At 43.6% G+C, this 21,428-nt stretch overlaps 1 pseudogene; it reads right to left on the bottom strand.

Annotated features, from left to right (window-relative positions):
• Nucleotides 1-2,242: 2,242 nt before the first annotated feature.
• Nucleotides 2,243-21,428, bottom strand: part of LOC141098794 (ribose-5-phosphate isomerase-like) — a 34,231-nt pseudogene continuing 15,045 nt past the window's right edge.

Raw genomic sequence — 21,428 nt, 5'->3', positions numbered from 1 at the left:
ATTTAAACACCCACAATATCATCATCCTGATATAAAGCAGCGCATGCGGGAGTTGAACTTGGAGGGACGCCCGGGGGACTCCACATCAACCACATGGTACGATTGCTTCATTCCACATGAATATTTATTATTGCTTCGTGATTATTGCTATACCGCCAGTCTTTAGTACGATGCCTTGAGTTTGATATTGTGTGCACATGCTGTCATTTGGGGCACATATTCCTAGTTATGCGGTAATTTATATCGCCATTATAGGATGTAACTGCCATTCAGACAGCATCTACATAGGTCTTGCCACAGTTTAGGCACTTACATATAGCGGTTATTTTTGTAGGTTATAACAATGACATTTTTTGGAGTGATTAGTTTACATCCCCACATGGGAATCTTTTATAAAATACACCATATACAGCGTTTTTGCATTCCATTCATGTAGGTGTTTTTATAAGACACAGTTTTTGAAGCGGTATTTATTTACAACCTTGTTGAAATGTCAATATCCTTGCTGTTGATGGTTGCGAGAAACCTCATGGGTGATTTATATCCCTTTTTTTGATGTGTACATCTCTCTTGCCATATATACATTTTTAATGTTTTTGATAAATAAAAATATATCTTTTTATAATACCATTGGTCTATAGCCCGGTTTTTTCACTTTTGCAGGGTTGACATTGTGATTTATGAATTGTTGATGGTATTCTATTCATTGTTATAGAGGCATCTTCATAGCGATTTATTGTATGGAAGTCACTCAACCTTTCAATGATGATTCCGGACAAGATTCTTAACCAAGTCTAGTTTTAAAGAAAATCTCTTTATTCTGTTTTAGACTATCACCTCCTTTTGACTTTTTTTCCCCCTCATGTTGCCTATCCCAGGTGGAGCTTCGTTGTTCCAAGACTGTGTGCCCCAGCCAACTGACTACTTTACAGGCATAGTCAGAGCTTTCAGTTAAGGTGGATGGTGTGGCGTTGTAGTTGGGGAAAAAAGAAGCCATGTTTTTTCTAATCTTGGACATCCCCTTTCACCTCAGAAGTAGAGAACTGGAACTACACGGCACAGTAACCATATGGCACCCTACAAGTACTATTGCCTTACTAATTACAGCTGTACATGGGTGTCAGGCTGGGTTGAGTCCAGTTGTGTTCTTCCACACCTGTTTAAGAACAGACAGCAAAAGGAAAAATCCAAAAACATGTCCTAATATTGCAAAATACAGAAATTTTATTTGAAAATTTACAACAAAATCAGAAAGGGGGGGGGGGCAATACCAGAGAAAAGGGTCACAACACAAGGGACAATAATGATTGCAAAAATAGACTGGTGATGACAAGGTGTTTAAACCTGAAATAGAGGTACTAATACAATAAGGGAAAAAAATAGTGTGTTAATCTGAGGTTTGGTATAATAAGTAATAAAGTGCAAGTGCAGAAATAAGATATCAGAGGCTAATAGTAAACAGCAGCGGAAACGGTGTATCTAGCCATAATAGCATCATTATACATAGCTGAATTATAGACAGCCGTTTTAAAAAAAATGCCAAAAAAAGCCATCCTACATTATATTACTTTATGCTCATATGAAAAGGGTCCCCAGGATGCGCCCAGCCCCGACGCGCGTTTCGGTGGCTGCCTTCGTTAGGCATTATACCATACCTCAGATTAGCACACTACTATTTTTTTCCCTGATTGTATTAGTACCTCTATTTCATGTTTATACACCTTGTCATTGCCAGTCTATTTTTGCAATCAGTATTGTCCCTTGTGTTGTGCCCCTTTTCTCTGGTATTGGCTCCCCGCCCCTTTCTGATTTTTTTGTTAAATTTTCGAATCAAGTTTCTGTATTTTGCAATATTAGAACATGTTTTTGGCTTTTTCATTTTGCTGTCTATTGTAATTCCGAGTTGTCCTCTGTATTGATCCATGGGTGCACTGTCAGTGTTTATTAGTTTACCTTAACACGTTGTTACCCCCACACTATTAATTCGTGTGCACTTTGCCTTGAGTTTAGTGTTACTTTTGATGTTTGAGAACAGGCAGGAGATGCTTGGACATCTTCTTTACGATTATCACACTTGTATATCATTGGGAGAATGGCTATAACGTAGCAGCCACGTTGTATCAGTACATAGATGGAGCACAAAGACTTTAGCAAGGACACATAAGACACTGCAAAATGGTCATTCTAGGTCATAGACTTAAAAAAGTTGAATCCCATATGTATAAAATAATAAACATTGAGCAACATTTCAGAAGTTTTTATTTTTGTAGTATGCCATTACAGTGATCATTGCATTGGTAGAAAGATTCAGAATTGTGCTTTATACTCAAGTTTTCATTACTGCAACATACTGTATATTCAGTGTTCTCTAGTCCCATATGGAGGACATTAATTCACGCTGTGCGTATACAGCATATCAATGTGGGGAGGGAGCGATGGGGCATAGTATGGCGACAGAGGACATCACGAACCAAAAACAGGTCAAATATCCCAATCCAATTATAATAGCTCCTTACAACACAGCAGTCAGGACAGAGGATTAGAGATACTGACATGACCACTTATTTTTCCATGGTGTGTCCCTCAATGAAGAGAATAAAAGTTGATGTACAGTACCCAGCAGCGGCCACTACCAAGTAGTGTTCCGGCCCTGTGTAAGGTCTACTTCTGACCGCTGCTGGATCTAACAGTGAGGGCTCAGTGGGGAAGTGAGGCTTGGATCACCACTATAAAATGTGCAGCAACGTCATAAATCCTTCACTTTACTGATGTTTTCTCCTTCCGTTATGTCTAAAGCCAACAATTATGGTGGTTTCCAGTTAACAGAAAAGTGTATTATGGGAACTTGACCATTGCAGCAGGTCCACGGGAGATGGAAGTGTTCCGGATCTATTGTGCAAAATTGCACAAGCTAATAAAAAAAAAAAAAAAAATTCCTCCATGGGAATCAGTAGCAGGAAAGTGGAGAAATACTAAAAAAAAAATTTCCTCTGCATGCTGCAGAATATTTCCACAGAAACTGACCCTTGGTAAAGATGGTTAAACCCACAGGAGGTCAACCAACAAAGCGGATTTTTCCACTTCTTATGGAAATACCCAAGAGCTCAGGTCAGATAACAGAGGTTGTGGAGCTAAACCCTTGCAGAAAGCTTAATATATTTAGTTAAGACTACGAAAAACAGATTGTTGTTGGTTACATATATATCTCTATATCTTCCTTCCAATGGGGGTGGTCTTTGTTGTCCTTTCTCATTCTCGGGCCATGAGAAGTCTGTGTGCATGTACCACCCGTGGAGCACGTGACACAGATGTAAGATTTTTTAACGGCAAGCAGGTAGAAGAATAGACCTGTCAGTCAAGTTGAAAGGGGAGGAGTTGGGCAAGTCGGTGCCCAGTGGACGCTCGCTGGCTAATTTGCAAAAACTACAAGACAGAATTAAAGTTCACTTTCTCAGCTACGCTGCTGCTGAATAAATAAGGCAAAAAGAGGAGTTAAAAAAAAAAATCAGTCCAAATTCACCAAAATACTGGCCAAGTGAACATCTAAAAACTTAATGAGTTACAACGACAGTAAAGCAAAATGGATTTGCAGCGTTTCTCTACAAGCTGCGCAGAGTTGAACTGTAAATTATTTTATTATAAAGTGATCATCTGATAACCCAACAGATTGCAAGGCCATTGGTTGAAGAATGTTTGCATGACCCTGTATGGATGCTCATGAAGTTGCAGCCCCACAACCAATATACAAGCATTGGCATAAAATGTTTAAGAACCTCGGCAAGGTCATTGGCCGGTGGTGCAGTGATAGTTTGCATCCTTGTCATGGTTAGCATGGTTGCCATTATTGGGTGCCAGCCCTGAGTATGTGCCCACATACATGGCACAGGTTAGAATGTGGTTTGGTACCACTTGGATATCTTATCTAAAACATAAATGTACCACTGAAAAAAGGTAAAATGTGACATGTAAAACAGTAGTTTAAAAAAAGTAAAAAAAACAGCATAAAGTATAGAATGGCACAAATGAATGGCTACAGGTAAGGCACAAGAGGCACATTTACAGGCTAATGTACAGGCTTGTCACGAATAGACACCGTTCCGTCCTCCATTCCAAAATAGACTCTTTCGGCCATATTTATGAAGAGCCCAGTGTCCACCACACCTGCAAAAAAAAAATAAGTAAAAGTAAAATAGGTCAGTAGGTTTGCAAACATAAAACAAACAACCCTAAAATTATGATAAGCTCTTTATTGCGGATTTCCCCTGTAATGGGGAATTGTATATTAGACCCGGTTACATTGGAATTTCAGCCTCCTGCCCAAGACTCATTCACAGATCACCTGACTGGAGTAATGGTTGTGTACAAAGGGTAGCGGGTACAAAGTCTGTGGACATTTCCTTCCATTAGAAAAGCATTTTCACACAGTTTCCTTCCACTGTAGTCTAATTCAGAGCAGGTGAAACACTTTCACCCTACAGACTAGCTTGTTGCCACAGTCGTGATCATCAATTCCACATCCTATTTCTTCCACTACTGGTGCCCTGGACCTACCACTCAGGACCAACCACTAGTCCCACAAATTCAGTCCTGTTACCATCGGCGTTCACCAAGCTCAGGATTTCTCATGACACGTCGTCCTATCCAAGGACCCTTCTAGGATGGAAATCCACTGTCTCTTCTTCAGTCAGTTCACGGTCATGTTAATCAGTTGTCTGTTTCTTTAGTAGTTCACCCATCAAATGGCAGCACTGCTCACAAACTCTTCTTACGTCAACTTCTCCCTGTCACTTAGCTCTCCACCTGTGGGCTACTCCCAAAACTTAACTACTTCTGACCCTGCTACCTGTTGCTGGGCAGAACTTCCTTACACTACACTAATCTTACATTATACATTCCCTATAAACACTACTACACACTACGCATATTAGATTAAAAATACTTCTCACACTATAGGGAATCCACTCACATTATGCATAAACTTTGCATTACCTACACATTATATATCACAATACACACTAAAAACCGCAGGACATATATTGTGTTGTGTGAAGTGTAAACTATGTAAAAGACACTTAAGATTTATTCACATAACGCGATTGGTGTCTTCAGGGGCAGGAACGCGACACTACAGTCCACGCCCTTACAGGAGGCGTTAGCACTGACAATGATCCCTAATCTCTATACACAAGCGCTAGTTCAGCACTGGGTATACAGAAACCGAGAGGGTAAACATGGTAATAAACCAAGCTTATCTTCTCTGTGGGGAGTCTGGCTGTACCTGACAGCTGACTCCAGGCCCATCCACATCGGTATGATCTCCTGCAAGCTGCTTACTCTACATTGAGGTTTTAGAAGGTCGGTGCAGAATAAAGTAATTAAGAGGCTGTAGAAAAATAGAGGTGTGGTTTTACCACAAGCGGTGCCACTTTTCTGTTATGCTGTATTTGTAATTGCTAAGGTGAGCGAGACCTAGCTGCAATATCACACGGTCTATAGACAAAAACTCATCTTCATGGAGTAGAAAAGTCAAATTAAAAAAACGCCATATAAAAAGAAAATCTGCTCTTAATTCACAGCTGCATTTACAATTCTGTGGGCTTCAGGGCTGAAATCTTCAGCATTTATGGTCATACAGCACGTGCAAGGGGCTTTTAGTGGAAGTTTGTGGAGTGCTTACAGAGCACTAAAAAGTGAATTTCTACAAAGCCTTTCACAATTCGAGCTTAGCAAAGTGGTCAGACGCATTGGATGAAAAGCTTGCCGATTGTTGTTGGAATCAATCATTAGTACCACTTTGTGGTTGCATCAAAATTATCATGGAAATTGTGACATTTTACAATTCTAATCAAATTCTAGAGCTACACTGCGTGCAGAATTATTAGGCAAGTTGTATTTGAGAGGATTCTTTTTATTATTGAACAGCTATGTTCTCAATCAACCCAAAAGACTCACAAGTATCAAAGCTTAATATTTTTGGAAGTTGGGAGTGGGTTTATTTTGTTTAGATTTGGCTATCTTAGGAGGATATCTGTTTGTGCAGGTAACTATTACTGTGCTGAATTATTAGGCAACTTAATAAAAACCAAATATATACCCATCTCATTTGTTTATTTTCACCAGGTAAACCAATATAACACAAAATTTAGGAATAGAACATTTCTGACATTCAAAGACAAAAAAAAAAAATCAGTGACCAATATAGCCAGCTTTCTTTACGATGACACTCAAAAGCCTTCCATCCATAGATTCTGCCAGTTGCTTGATCTGTTTACGATCAACATTGCGTGCAGCAGCCACCACAGCCTTCCAGACACTGTTCCGAGAGGTGTACTGTTTTCCCTCCGTGTAGATCTCACATTTTATGAGGGACCACAGGTTCTCTGTGGGGTTCAGATCAGGTGAACAAGGCTGCCATGTCATTATTTTTTCTTCTTTTAGACCTTTACTGGCCAGCCACGCTGTAGAGTATTTGGATGCAAGTGATGGAGCATTGTCCTGCATGAAAATCATGTTTTTCTTGAACGATACCGACTTCTTCCTGTACCACTGTTTGAAGAAGGTATCTTCCAGAAACTGGCAGTAGGTCTGGGAGTTGAGCTTCACTCCATCCTCAACCCAAAAAGGTCCCACAAGTTCATCTTTGATGATACCAGCCCATACCAGTACCCCACCTCCACCTTGCTGGAATCTGAGTCAGAGTGGAGCTCTCTGCCCTTTACTGATCCAGCCTCGGGCCCATCAAGAGTCACTCATTTCATCAGTCCATAAAACCTTAGAAAAATCAGTCTTAAGATATTTCTTGGCCCAGTCTTGACGTTTTATCTTATGTTTCTTGTTCAAAGGTGGTCGTTTTCCAGCCTTCCTTACCTTGGCCATGTCCCTGAGTGTGGCACACCTTGTGCTTTTTGATACTCTAGTAACGTTGCAGCTCTGAAATATGGCAAAACTGGTGGCAAATGGCATTTTGCCGGCTTTACGCTTGATTTTCCTCGATTCATGGGCTGTTATTTTGCGCCTTTTTTATCAACACGTTTCTTGCGACCCTGTTGGCTATTTGCCATGAAACGCTTGATTGTTCGGTGATCACGCTTCAAAAGTTTGGCAATTTCAAGACATCTCCCAATTTTTGACTTTTCAGAGTCCGTCAAATCTTTCTTCTGACCCATTTTGCCAAAGGAAAGGAAGTTGCCTAATAATTAAGCACACCTTATATAGGGTGTTGATGTCATTAGACCACACCCCTCCTCATTACAGAGATGCAAATCACCTGATTTACATAATTGGCAGTTGGCTTTCAAGCCTATACAGCTTGGAGTAGGACAACATGTATAAAAAGGATGATCAAAATATTCATTTGCCTAATAATTCTGCACACAGTGAAGATCAATTTTACATAATTACACCAGTTTTAGTAAATGTGCTAAAACTTAAAAATGACAATTAAAAGGGCGTCTTTATCTTCTGAATCACAACATTTCAAGCTGCGGAAAAGTTCTATATACTTGGGCGGTAATAATTGCATTAAAAAGTGCGTGGAAGAAATACATTTATGTTGCGCAACTAGTGATGAGCGAACCTGTTTGGATAAAGTGTTATCTGAGCATGGTCAGGTGCTAACCGATTGTCTTCGGCGTGCTTGAAAAATACGCTTGCGTCGCCACGGCTGCATGTCTTTCGGGATTGTTTAACAAACAGTTACACCTTTCATTTTACAGGGTTAACACTCTTCCTCAAATGTTCAATGCAGAAGCAAAATTATATGGATTAGTATCAAATAATATTTCCATTGTTGCCTTGGGTTTCACAATTCTTCGTTTTCCACGTAGATCTTCCACTATGGTTTCTATGAGCTGTACGTGCAAGTCAGTTTGGGTATTAGTCAGAGAAACTAGAGACAGTTTCGGGAGTGCGACTGTGAAAGAAGCAGAGAGCTGTACCTGCTCCACATAGACCATCACTGGTCACAGCCAGGATGAGGACATGTAATGTCAGGAGAAAAACAGTTTGTCCCATTTGGACTGAGCCACTGTGGAATTTTGTTGGGAAATGCTACAGATTCCATTCTATGAATTGCAAAGACTGAAGTCTGCGGCATAAAACGGAGATGCTACGGAAATTAAAAGAGGTTGCCCGTTCCTTTATCAGTGACGACTAGTGTTGAGCATTCCGATACCGCAAGTATCGGGTATCGGCCGATACTTGCAGTATCGGAATTCCGATACCGACTTCCGATATTTTTTCAATATCGGAATTCGGCATCAGAATCGGAAGTTCAAAGTTGATTGACAGACTGACGTCATCATGATGCGCGGTGTGTGCGCATCATGATGCGCCGTCATTTCGGGCCTTCCGGGGGTCTCTGCCGGCCTGCCGGGGGGCTGTGCCGGCCTGCCGGGGGGGCTGTGTGGACTGCCCGGGGTCTGTACCGGCCTGCCGGGGGGGCTGTGCCGGCCTGCCGGTGGTCTGTGCACCCTGTGGGGGTCTGTACCGGCCTGCCGGGGGGCTGTGCCGGCCTGCCGGTGGTCTGTGCACCCTGTGGGGGTCTGTACCGGCCTGCCGGGGGGCTGTGCCAGCCTGCCGGTGGTCTGTGCACCCTGTGGGGGTCTGTACCGGCCTGCCGGGGGGCTGTGCCGGCCTGCCGGGGGGCTGTGCTGATGTCCGGGGGTCTGTGCAAGCATCGTCCGATGGGACTACAAGTCCCATCGGGCGATGCCTGCTACCATGACAGTGATTGACACATTAGCCAATGATGGGACAGTAGTAGTCCCATCATCCGGCTAATGTGTTAAATGTTAAAAAAAAAAAAAAAAAATACTACATACATACTACATGCATGCTACATACATACTACATGCTACATACATACTACATATATACTACATACATGCTACATACATACTACATGCTACATACATACTACATGCTACATACATACTACATGCTACATACATACTACATGCATGCTACATACATACTACATACATGCTACATACATACTACATGCTACATACATACTACATGCATGCTACATACATACTACATGCATGCTACATACATACTACATGCTACATACATACTACATGCTACATACATACTACATGCTACATACATACTACATGCTACATACATACTACATACATGCTACATACATACTACATACATGCTACATACATACTACATGCTACATACATACTACATGCATGCTACATACATACTACATGCTACATACATACTACATGCATGCTACATACATACTACATACATACTACATATATACTACATACATGCTACATACATACTACATGCTACATACATACTACATGCTACATACATACTACATGCTACATACATACTACATGCTACATACATACTACATGCTACATACATACTACATGCTACATACATACTACATGCTACATACATACTACATGCTACATACATACTACATGCATGCTACATACATACTACATACATGCTACATGCATGCTACATGCATGCTACATGCATGCTACATACATACCACATACATAACACATATATACTACATGCATGCTACATACATACTACATGCTACATACATACCATATACATACTACATACATACTACATGCATGCTACATACATACTACATACATGCTACATGCATGCTACATACATACTACATGCATGCTACATGCATGCTACATACATACTACATGCTACATACATACCACATACATACTACATACATACTACATATATACTACATGCATGCTACATACATACTACATGCTACATACATACCACATACATACTACATACATGCTACATACTACATACATGCTACATGCATGCTACATACATACTACATGCATGCTACATACATACTACATGCATGCTACATACATACTACATGCATGCTACATACATACTACATGCATGCTACATACATACTACATGCATGCTACATACATACTACATGCATGCTACATACATACTACATGCATGCTACATACATACTACATGCATGCTACATACATACCACATACATACTACATGCTACATACATACTACATGCATGCTACATACATACTACATGCTACATACATACTACATACATACTACATACATGCTACATGCATGCTACATACATACTACATGCTACATACATACTACATGCATGCTACATACATACTACATGCTACATACATACTACATATATACTACATACATACTACATACATGCTACATACATACTACATACATACTACATGCATGCTACATACATGCTACATGCTACATACATACCACATACATGCTACATACATACTACATGCTACATACATACATACCACATACATACTACATACATACCACATACATACTACATACATACCACATACATACTACATGCATGCTACATACATACTACATGCATGCTACATACATACTACATGCATGCTACATACATACTACATGCATGCTACATACATACTACATGCATGCTACATACATACTACATGCATGCTACATACATACTACATGCATGCTACATACATACCACATATATACTACATACATACAATACATTCATACAATACATACATAGACATACAGTACATATAACATAGAGTAACATACTTACCAATACTTGTCACATTGTTCCCCGAAGCCATTGTCTTTTCCGGAATAAATATTAACATAACAAACCACAAAAATACTCACCCACGATCCGAAGCAGTCCACGAGTGTGTCCCACGACGATCTTGGGTAGAGAACGGCAGCATCAGATGATGCTGCCGTTCTCTACGGGCTGCAGGAATCCAATGACGGAAGGTAGGTATCCTTCCGCACTGTATTCCTCCGCCACTTAAAAAAAAAAAAAGTCCCTAGTCTCACTTTATGCCATTGCTGCGTGGGAAATTCCCACACAGCAATGGCATAAAGTGAGACTAGGGACTTTTTTTTTTTTTTTTAAGTGGCGGAGGAATACAGTGCGGAAGGATACCTACCTTCCGTCATTGGATTCCTGCAGCCCGTAGAGAACGGCAGCAACAGCTGATGCTGCAGTTCTCTACCCAAGATCGTCGTGGGACACACTCGTGGACTGCTTCGGATCGTGGGTGAGTATTTTTGTGGTTTGTTATGTTAATATTTATTCCGGAAAAGACAATGGCTTCGGGGAACAATGTGACAAGTATTGGTAAGAATGTTACTCTATGTTATATGTACTGTATGTCTATGTATGTATTGTATGAATGTATTGTATGTATGTAGTATATATGTGGTATGTATGTAGCATGTAGTATGTATGTAGCATGCATGTAGCATGCAGTATGTATGTAGCATGCATGTAGTATATATGTAGTATGTATGTAGCATGTAGTATGTAGCATGCATGTAGTATATATGTAGTATGTATGTAGCATGTAGTATGTATGTAGCATGCATGTAGTATATATGTAGTATGTATGTAGCATGTAGTATGTATGTAGCATGCATGTAGTATATATGTAGTATGTATGTAGCATGTAGTATGTATGTAGCATGCATGTAGTATGTATGTAGCATGCATGTAGTATGTATATGGTATGTATGTAGCATGTAGTATGTATGTAGCATGCATGTAGTATATATGTGTTATGTATGTGGTATGTATGTAGCATGCATGTAGCATGCATGTAGTATGTATGTAGTATATATGTAGTATGTATGTAGCATGTAGTATGTATGTAGCATGCATGTAGTATATATGTAGTATGTATGTAGCATGTAGTATGTATGTAGCATGCATGTAGTATGTAGCATGTAGTATGTATGTAGCATGCATGTAGTATATATGTAGTATGTAGCATGTAGTATGTATGTAGCATGCATGTAGTATATATGTTATGTATGTAGCATGTAGCATGCATGTAGCATGCATGTAGTATGTATGTAGTATATATGTGGTATGTATGTAGCATGCAGTATGTATGTAGCATGCATGTAGTATATATGTAGTATGTATGTTGCATGTAGTATTTATGTAGTATGAATGTAGCATGCATGTAGTATGTAGTATGAATGTAGCATGTATGTAGTATGCATGTTGTATGTATGTAGCATGTAATTTTTTTTTTTTTTTTTACATTTAACACATTAGCCGGATGATGGGACTACTACTGTCCCATCATTGGCTAATGTGTCAATCACTGTCATGGTAGCAGGCATCGCCCGATGGGACTTGTAGTCCCATCGGACGATGCCTGCACAGACCACCGGCAGGCCGGCACAGACCACCGGCAGGCCGGCACAGACCACCGGCAGGCCGGCACAGACCACCGGCAGGCCGGCACAGACCCCCTGGCAGGCCGGCACAGCCCCCCGAAAGGCCCGTACAGACCCCAGAGAGGCTGTACAAGGGCAGGAAAGGGTTTTTCTTATTCCAATACCGGAAGTCCCATAGACTTGAATGGGACTTCCGGTATCGGAATCGGCGATACCGATACTTTTTTTAAAGATCGGCCGATACCATCCGATACGATACTTTGAAGTATCGGACGGTATCGCTCAACTCTAGTGACGACCTATCCTTACGATAGTGTAAAAAAGCCGGATTACTTACCGGTAATGCTCTTTTAATGAGTCCACGACAGCACCCACCGGAGAGGGATCCGCCCATAGGAACAGGAAACCTACAGAGATAAAAGAGGGCGGTCCGCCTCTCCTCCTCAGTTGGAATTCAGAGTACCCGGAGGACCGCCAATTATTAGGTCATTATATTATTCCATATGATCATTCTATTTTTACAAGTAAGAAGGTGTATATACATTATGTTAACTTCTAGGGAGGGTTAGTGAACGGGTGCTGTCGTGGACTCATTAAAAGAGCAGTACCGGTAAGTAATCTGGCTTTTTACCCTTCGCCATGACAGCACCCACCGGAGAGACTTTCAGAGACCTTCACCTGGGAGGGACCACCGTGCCGAGGACCGCTCTACCAAAGGCTAGGTCAGATGAGCATGATAAATCAAGCCTATAGTGGTTATAAAAGGTAGAGGGTGTAGACCAAGTAGCAGCCTTACATATAGACTCGATTGCGACGTCTCCCCTTTCTGCCCAAGAGGAAGCCATAGCTCTGGCGGAATGCGCTGATACCCTCCGGAGGTTCTTCATTGCTCTCAGAGTATGCCAGACTGATCGCGTCTCTAATCCACCAAGACAGGGTACCCCTTGTGACCTCATATCCCTTCTTTTGGCCCTGGAAGGAAATAAATAGAGCCCTACTCTTCCTCCAGCTGCTAGACCTCTCAACGTATTGTAATACTGCTCTTCTAACGTCTAGTGTATGGAACTTTTCTTCCTCTGGAGTAGAAGGTTTACTAAAAAATGAAGGGAGATGGATCTCTTGTGACCTATGAATCTTCCCTGCTACTTTTGGTAAGTATGAGGGGTCCGGTTTTAATATTAGCTGAGCCTGGAATGTCAACAGAAAAGGGGGTTCTATAGAAAGTGCTTGTATGTCGCTAACTCTTCTGGCTGAGGTTAGTGCAACTAGTAGTACTGTTTTGAGAGATAGGTGTTTAAGGGATATTGAATCTAATGGTTCAAAAGGAGGACGTGTTAGGGCCTCCAGTACAAGATTCAAGTCCCAAGGAGGAACTCTGGGTATGTGCACTGGTTTGCTTCGCTCACAGGCCGAGATGAATCTGGCTATCCATCTATTGCCTGCCACGTTATAACTATAGAGGGCCCCTAGAGCCGACACGTGGACCTTTAGTGTGTTAACCGATAGTCCTAAATCTTTCCCTTTCTGTAGAAATTCTAGGATTGGTGTTATCGGAATTTCTCTAGAATCGGGGGCTGTGTGAAACTCTAGGAATTTCCTCCATACCCTGGTGTAAATTTTTGTCGTAGCCAATTTTCGACTTTGCAGAAGAGTATTGACTAATCCTTCCGAGAATCCCCTTGCTCTCAACATTTCCCTTTCAAGTTCCAGGCCGTCAAGTGGAGATTGTCCACTTGAGGATGGAAGAATGGCCCCTGCGAGAGGAGCTTCGGGGTTGAAGGAAGCACCCAAGGGTCTGTCACTGACATTGCCTGCAGGCATGAAAACCATGGCCTCCTGGGCCAGAATGGTGCTATTAAAATTATTTGCGCTTTCTCTGCCCTGATCTTCCTGATCACCTGTGGTAGCAGTATGATTGGGGGAAATGCATATGCCAGTTTGAACTGCCATGGGGCTTGAAGGGCATCCAGAATTTCCGGATTGTCTACCACGTTTAAAGAGGCGAACCTTCGCACCTGCCTGTTTACCCTGGTGGCGAAGAGATCTATTTGGGGAAGACCCCATAGTGACACGATGCGTGAGAATATCTGCTGGTTCAGGCACCACTCTCCTTGTCGTAGTGTATGGCGACTGAGATAATCTGCTTCCAAATTGTCTCTTCCCCTTATATGGAGGGCTGAGAGAGACAAAAAATGTTTTTCGGCTAAGGACAAGATCTTTCTTGCGGAAGACATTAAGGCGACTGATCGAGTCCCGCCTTGTCTGTTCAGATATGCGACCACCGTAGTGTTGTCTGACAGGATCCTCACGTTTTCCCCTTGTAACTGCGGAAAGAAATATAATGCATGACTAACCGCCTTTAGCTCTTTCAAGTTTGAGGAATCCTGACGCTCACTTATAACCCCCAAGCCTTGGCCGAAGTTGTCTCCCATATGGGCTCCCCATCCTGTGGGGCTGGCGTCGGTAGTAATTATACGGGAAGGTGTTATCACCCATGGTACGCCTCCCGATAGATTATCTTCCTCTAGCCACCATGTAAGGGAGATTAGGACAGTTTGGGATAAAGTAATTTTGTTTGTCAAATTCCCTCGGTCATGGCTTCCCTCTACGAGAATTTGATGTTGTAGTTCCCTCGTGTGGAACTGGGCCCACTAAGCTGCCGGGATGCAGGAAGTGAGGGACCCCAGGAGAGACATTGCATCTCTATATACGGCCTGTCTATTGCTAACTTGGCCTTACTTTTAATTGTCTCAATTTTTACCTGTGGCAATAGGCATTTTTGTTTTATGGAAGCTAGCTGAAGACCCAGAAAGGACTGGACGGATTGTGGCTCGATTCTGGACTTCTTGAAATTTATTATCCAACCTAGAGCCTGCAGAGATAAGATTGCGTCAGCAACTCGTCCATTACATTGTTGAGTTGAGTTTCCTATTATTAAAAAGTCATCCAGATAGGGTATTATCAATGTGTCCTTCTGGCGTAAGAAGGCCATCACTTCCAGCATCATCTTTGTGAAAACTCGTGATGCAATGGAAAGGCCGAATGTCATGGCTGTAAACTGGAGATGCTGTATGGTGCCATCAAGGGAGACCACCACTCTGAGGTATTTCTGAAATCTGCAATGGATTGGGAGATGATAATAAGCATCTTTCAGATCCAAGCCTGCATACAATTGGGGAAGAGGAGCTTAATCGTAGATCTGATGGATTCCATTTTAAATTTATGATTTATTATATATGAGTTTAGTTTTTTCAGGTTGATTATAGTCCTGAATGAGCCATCTGGCTTAGGTACCAAAAAGAGAGGGGAGTAAAACCCCCTTCCTTCCTGTCCCTCAGGCACATGGGTCAATACTTTTTTATTCAGGAGACTCAGAATCTCCGTCTCTAGGGCCCGCTGTTGGATTGGCGAGCTGAGAGATGTTATGATAACTGAGCTATGGGGTACGTGGTGGAACTCTATTTTTAACCCCTCCCTAATAATGCCCAGAACCCAGGGGCTGGCCGTGATTTTCTCCCATTCTTGCAGAAAAAATTTTAAATCTTCCCCCTACTGGAGGAATTGGCTCCTTAGTTTTTGTCTCTGCGGACGGAGGATCCTCTAAACATGGCACCTTTGCCCTTTTCCTCCTTAGTGGCCCAGCGATTTTGATTTTCCGCTGTCTTCCTCTGCCAAATGGTCGTCTCCTAAATGCCCTCCTATAAAACGGGAGAGAGGGGTTAGGGAATCCTTTTTTCCTTTCCTTTGCCTTGGTAAGGATTTCATCTAAAGTTTTCCCAAACAAGAACTCACCCTCACAAGGTATGGCACAAAGCTTTGCCTTGGATTGGGTGTCACCTCTCCAGCTTTTAAGCCATAGGCTACGCCTGGCGTTATTAAGCAGGCCTGCTGTTCTGGCTGCCATACGTAAAGAATCCGCAGAAGCATCTGCTATGTACGCAGCCGCACCACGGATCAGTGGTATAGCGGCTCGTAGCTTGTCTCTGGAGATCTTTTGCTCTATTTGTTGGTCTAGCTGATCAATCCAGACCATCATAGAACGAGCTGAGCAAGTACTAGCTATTGCCGGTTTAAACGTGCCCGTAGCTGCCTCCCATGCCCTTTTTAGCGAGGCATCAGCTTTTCGGTCGAGTGGATCTTTTAGAACCCCTGCGTCCTCCACTGGCAAGGCCGTTTGTTTTGAGGCGGAAGCGACCGCTGCGTCCACTTTCGGCACTTTAGACCATGTTGCTAACTCCTCGTCGCTGAAGGGGTACCTTCTTTTTGAGGCGGAGGGGAGATATCCTCTCTGGTCCTGCTTCTCCAATTCTTTCTTAACCAGAGCTTTAATAGCTGGTATAACAGGAAAAACTCTCCTTTTTCTATCTGTTAGCCCTACAAACATAATTTCCTGTGTTGTTTGCGGCTCCTTTGTTTCTGTGCAGCCCATGGTATTCCTCACGGATTTAACCAAATTGTCCATGTTTTCTAAAGGAAAGCACGAACGCCCCTCCATATCTGAGGAAGATGATGATATAGATGCATCAGAACAATTGGAGGCTATTGCTTCGTCCTCAGAGTCTACGCTGACCGTAGTTGGTTTGCTAATCTCCGTACTTATAGGTGTGCTACTAGCCTTGGTTAGGGCCTGTAATTCTTCCCTTATTATGGCCCTTATGTCCACGGCTGATGCTTGTTTTGCTGTTTCATTAATATATTTTTTGCACAGCCTTTTCGTGTAAGAGTCCGGTAGGGGACATGTACAGAGCGCACATAGCTTATTTTTTGTTTTTTCCCTTCTCTTAGCCTAAGGCAGAGATGTAGCATAGGAGAGAAAGAGAGAGAGACATTTATCAGCTTTGTAGGCAGAGAGTCGTCCACTCACACAGAGAAGCTGTAGGTACCGGCTCAGGAGGCTGAGAAGGAGGCTTGTTAGCGTGGCTTCTGTAGCTTCTATCCGAGGAACCTCGGTGAGAGCGATCCTTGGCTGCCGCTGTATCATCTGCCTGGGGATGCGTGTCCTGTCTTGGTGAAGACATATTTGCACGCAGTAATCATATCCCCAAAGCCTTATATGCTCCTTCAATATGCAGGTACCCTCCCCCCCCCCCCAGGTGCGCCTGCTTATCCTAGGCGCCGCTAATTTGTCTGCGTCCGGCCTGGATACAGCCGCTGGCCGCTTTGTCAATTAAACTGTTTCCCTTTTTTTTTTTTTTTTTCTCTCCACAGGAGGGGGCGGGGAGCGCCTCTTCATGTCCCTGCAGCCGCACGTGCGCTTTGCGCTGAGGAACCTCCGGTAACCCGGAAGTTCCTCCTTACCATTTCCTGCCTGCGCTGCATGTGCGTCTCCTCCTGGACGCTGAAGCTCTCCTGAACGCTGGAGGATACCGCACCCCCTCCGGTTCGCGCTCCCACACAGACCGGGATGGATCATCCCCGAATCCCGGTGGTGTGTAAATCTGCAGGGGAACACCGGTCGGCCTCACCCGGTACCAGCGTTTTCTGCCCGCGCTGCTGCGGCCCCAGCCGAGGAGGGAGCCGATTCACAGCACTCCCCCGTCGCTGCTTCCGGACCGGAACCCCTGCCGTTCCCGCAGAGACTGCACAGGCGGTTCCTTGGCCCAGGTAAGAGTCTGTAGGAGAATCCTGCGGTTCCGATAGGAACAGGAAACCAACAGAGGAGGAGAGGCGGACCGCCCTCTTTTATCTCTGTAGGTTTCCTGTTCCTATGGGCAGATCCCTCTCTCCGGTGGGTGCTGTCGTGGCGAAGGGTAAAAATTAATTTGTCACTCCGAGTTAGAAGCAAAGAATGTAAGAGTATTTTATTAGAACATGATTCATCCACTGTATAAATAATGCATTTGATGTTTCGGCCAGGTGCATGACCTTCATCAGAACAGGGGAACCTTCTTACAAAAGCCTGACACGCCACTGGAGATGTGCAGTACTGTGCAGGAGATGTGGCGCACAGTAGTTCACATCTCCAGGGCCATGTTGTCACGTGCCTCGTCCTGAGTGACACGGCCAGCAGGCCGGTAACTGATACAAAAGGACGCGGCACGTGTGATTGTCCTATGTGACGCGGCCCGCAGGCCGGTAACTAATACAGTAAGACAAAAGGGAATAGGGAAAACCTGGGTAACAATAACAATGGCGGCCTGCGATAGGGAATAGGGACGTAGAGACCTCCTGCACTCCCCTGAGTCAGTGTCTCTACACTCCTAACGTTACCTAGGCCGGTTCTGCACCGGGCGCAGATCAGGAACCTCAAAACCCTGACTCGCCCTGCACCTAAACCCTCACTAGGGAATTGGTCGGTGCAGAAACTAATCCCATTACTGCACTAAACACACATAAGGAAAAGTGACAAAACAGGGGAAACACCACTTAGAAACAAAGCCCACCACCTGCATGCATCTTTTCCTCCACCGTCTCCGACATCTGGGTACACTGTCCAGAAACGGACCTTCTCAGCATCATAGTGCAGCCATGGAGCAAACAGACTCCACACCTGCGTGCAGCTGTCCAGAAACAGAGTCTCGCAAATGAGTCCAGCTTTTCTGCCAAAAAGTCCAGCATGCTTGAGTCCAGCTCTCAGCAACCGAGTCCAGCACCGTGAGTGCAGTTCTACACGGCAACTGCCACTCCACCAAGCCATGCAGGCACTCCTTGCTGACACCATCGCTGCGACTCCACCATGCCATGCCATCGCTGACTCCAATCCACTCTAGGACTCTCTCTGAGCTGCCTGTGACTCTCCTTTAGCTCCATCCTTCACCCAGGCTTGCATGCAAATGAATACTTTACCACCAACAGTGATTAACACACCTGATACTCTCTTATAGAGCTATCACACCTGATACATAATTAAGTACACAAACTAAGATAACCAGAGTGTAATGACCCTAATGGCCACCGGGAGAAAACTACAACTGAAATCACCACAGTGCAATGACCCTAATGGCCACCGGGGGCAAAACAACCTTTGGCACACAGCCAAGGGAAAAAAAAAGGTTACTTTGTGCATTTACTCTGTCAGATCCAACCTGGATCGTGACACGTGTCAGGCTTTTGCAAGAAGGTTCCCCTGTTCTGATGAAGACCAAACAAATGGCTGAATCGTCAAATATAAAAATTTATCCACTGCATAAATATATTTATTTAGTGATAAATAATATATCGATGAACCTGTCCTAATAAAATACTCTTGCGTTCTTTGCATCTACCTTGGAATGCCGAATTTAATTTTTTACATCATTATCCTATTCGTGCACCCACCCTTACAGGAGTGCTGCACAGCCTGTTTTTGTCTACGACTAGCCTTAGGATAGGTCATTAATGTCTGATCGGTCGTGTTACGACACCCCCACCAATCCGCTGTTCTGTGTCAGCAGCCAGAAATGCTCCATCTTCTGATAGTGACCGCGGTTGGGTACTACACATTGGTCTCCTATTGATTTGAGAACACCCCAACCGATCAGATCTAGATGACCTATCCTAAAGGATAAGTCATCCAAAGGTAAAGTAGTTAACTTTTGCCGTGGATATTCAGCCACAGTAACATTCAGTAGATTTGACATCTGTCAGCAGGATCAACACTCCTAAGTCGTCTATATTGGCAAGTAGGTCATAGAAAGTTGAATAAAAGGATACCTTGATATCTGCGACATGAGGTTTTAGTCCAGAAAAATCCAAGCTATTTTTAAATATGTAAATGAACCATTAAGATCTATGGGGCAGACATAGATCTCCCCAGAATCTGACAGCTTATTGTAAATGAGAGGGGGCATTACCAGTGTAAGACATGTAGATCAGGAGAGCAGACTGTCACTCATTACATGTCTCACACTGGTAACACCCCATATCATTTATGATAAGCTCTGGAGGCAGACATGCGATGTAAATGTGGGACACACAATATGAGAGGTTAAAGCATTGTTTCAAAGGAAAAAAGTCCAGCTCCAAGGATAAAATTCAAAAGTTTTATTGGTGCTAATTAAAAATACATAGCTGCTATGATCATTTAGTCGGCATGTCTTAAGGCCCTTTTACATTTAGCGATGCACCAGCGATCCGACCAGCGATCCGACCCGGTCAGGATCGCTGGTGCATCGCTAAATGATCGCTAGTGAGTAGTGTTGAGCATTCCGATACCGCAAGTATCGGGTATCGGCCGATACTTGCTGTATCGGAATTCCGATACCGACTTCCGATATTTTTTCAATATCGGAATTCAGCATCGGAATCGGAAGTTCAAAGTTGATTGACAGCCTGACGTCATCATGATGCGCGGTGTGTGCGCATCATGATGCGCCGTCATTTCGGGCCTTCCGGGGGTCTCTGCCGGCCTGCCGGGGGGCTGTGTGGACTGCCCGGGGTCTGTACCGGCCTGCCGGGGGGCTGTGCCGGCCTGCCGGTGGTCTGTGCACCCTGTGGGGGTCTGTACCGGCCTGCCGGTGGTCTGTGCACCCTGTGGGGGTCTGTACCGGCCTGCCGGGGGGCTGTGCCGGCCTGCCGGTGGTCTGTGCACCCTGTGGGGGTCTGTACCGGCCTGCCGGGGGGCTGTGCCGGCCTGCCGGGGGGCTGTGCTGATGTCCGGGGGTCTGTGCAAGCATCGTCCGATGGGACTACAAGTCCCATCTGGCGATGCCTGCTACCATGACAGTGATTGACACATTAGCCAATGATGGGACAGTAGTAGTCCCATCATCCGGCTAATGTGTTAAATGTTAAAAAAAAAAAAAAAATACTACATACATACTACATGCATGCTACATACATACTACATGCTACATACATACTACATGCTACATACATACTACATATATACTACATGCATGCTACATACATACTACATGCTACATACATACTACATATATACTACATGCCTCCGCCACTTAAAAAAAAAAAAAAGTCCCTAGTCTCACTTTATGCCATTGCTGCGTGGGAAATTCCCACACAGCAATGGCATAAAGTGAGACTAGGGACTTCTTTTTTTTTTTAAGTGGCGGAGGAATACAGTGCGGAAGGATACCTACCTTCCGTCATTGGATTCCTGCAGCCCGTAGAGAACGGCAGCATCATCTGATGCTGCAGTTCTCTACCCAAGATCGTCGTGGGACACACTCGTGGACTGCTTCGGATCGTGGGTGAGTATTTTTGTGGTTTGTTATGTTAATATTTATTCCGGAAAAGACAAT

The sequence above is a fragment of the Dendrobates tinctorius genome, unplaced genomic scaffold (genome assembly GCF_039654945.1).
Source record: "Dendrobates tinctorius isolate UK_male_01 unplaced genomic scaffold, ASM3965494v1 ptg000095l, whole genome shotgun sequence".
NCBI classification, from domain to species: Eukaryota; Metazoa; Chordata; class Amphibia; order Anura; family Dendrobatidae; genus Dendrobates; species Dendrobates tinctorius.
This window is presented reverse-complemented; position numbering and strand designations above follow the sequence as displayed.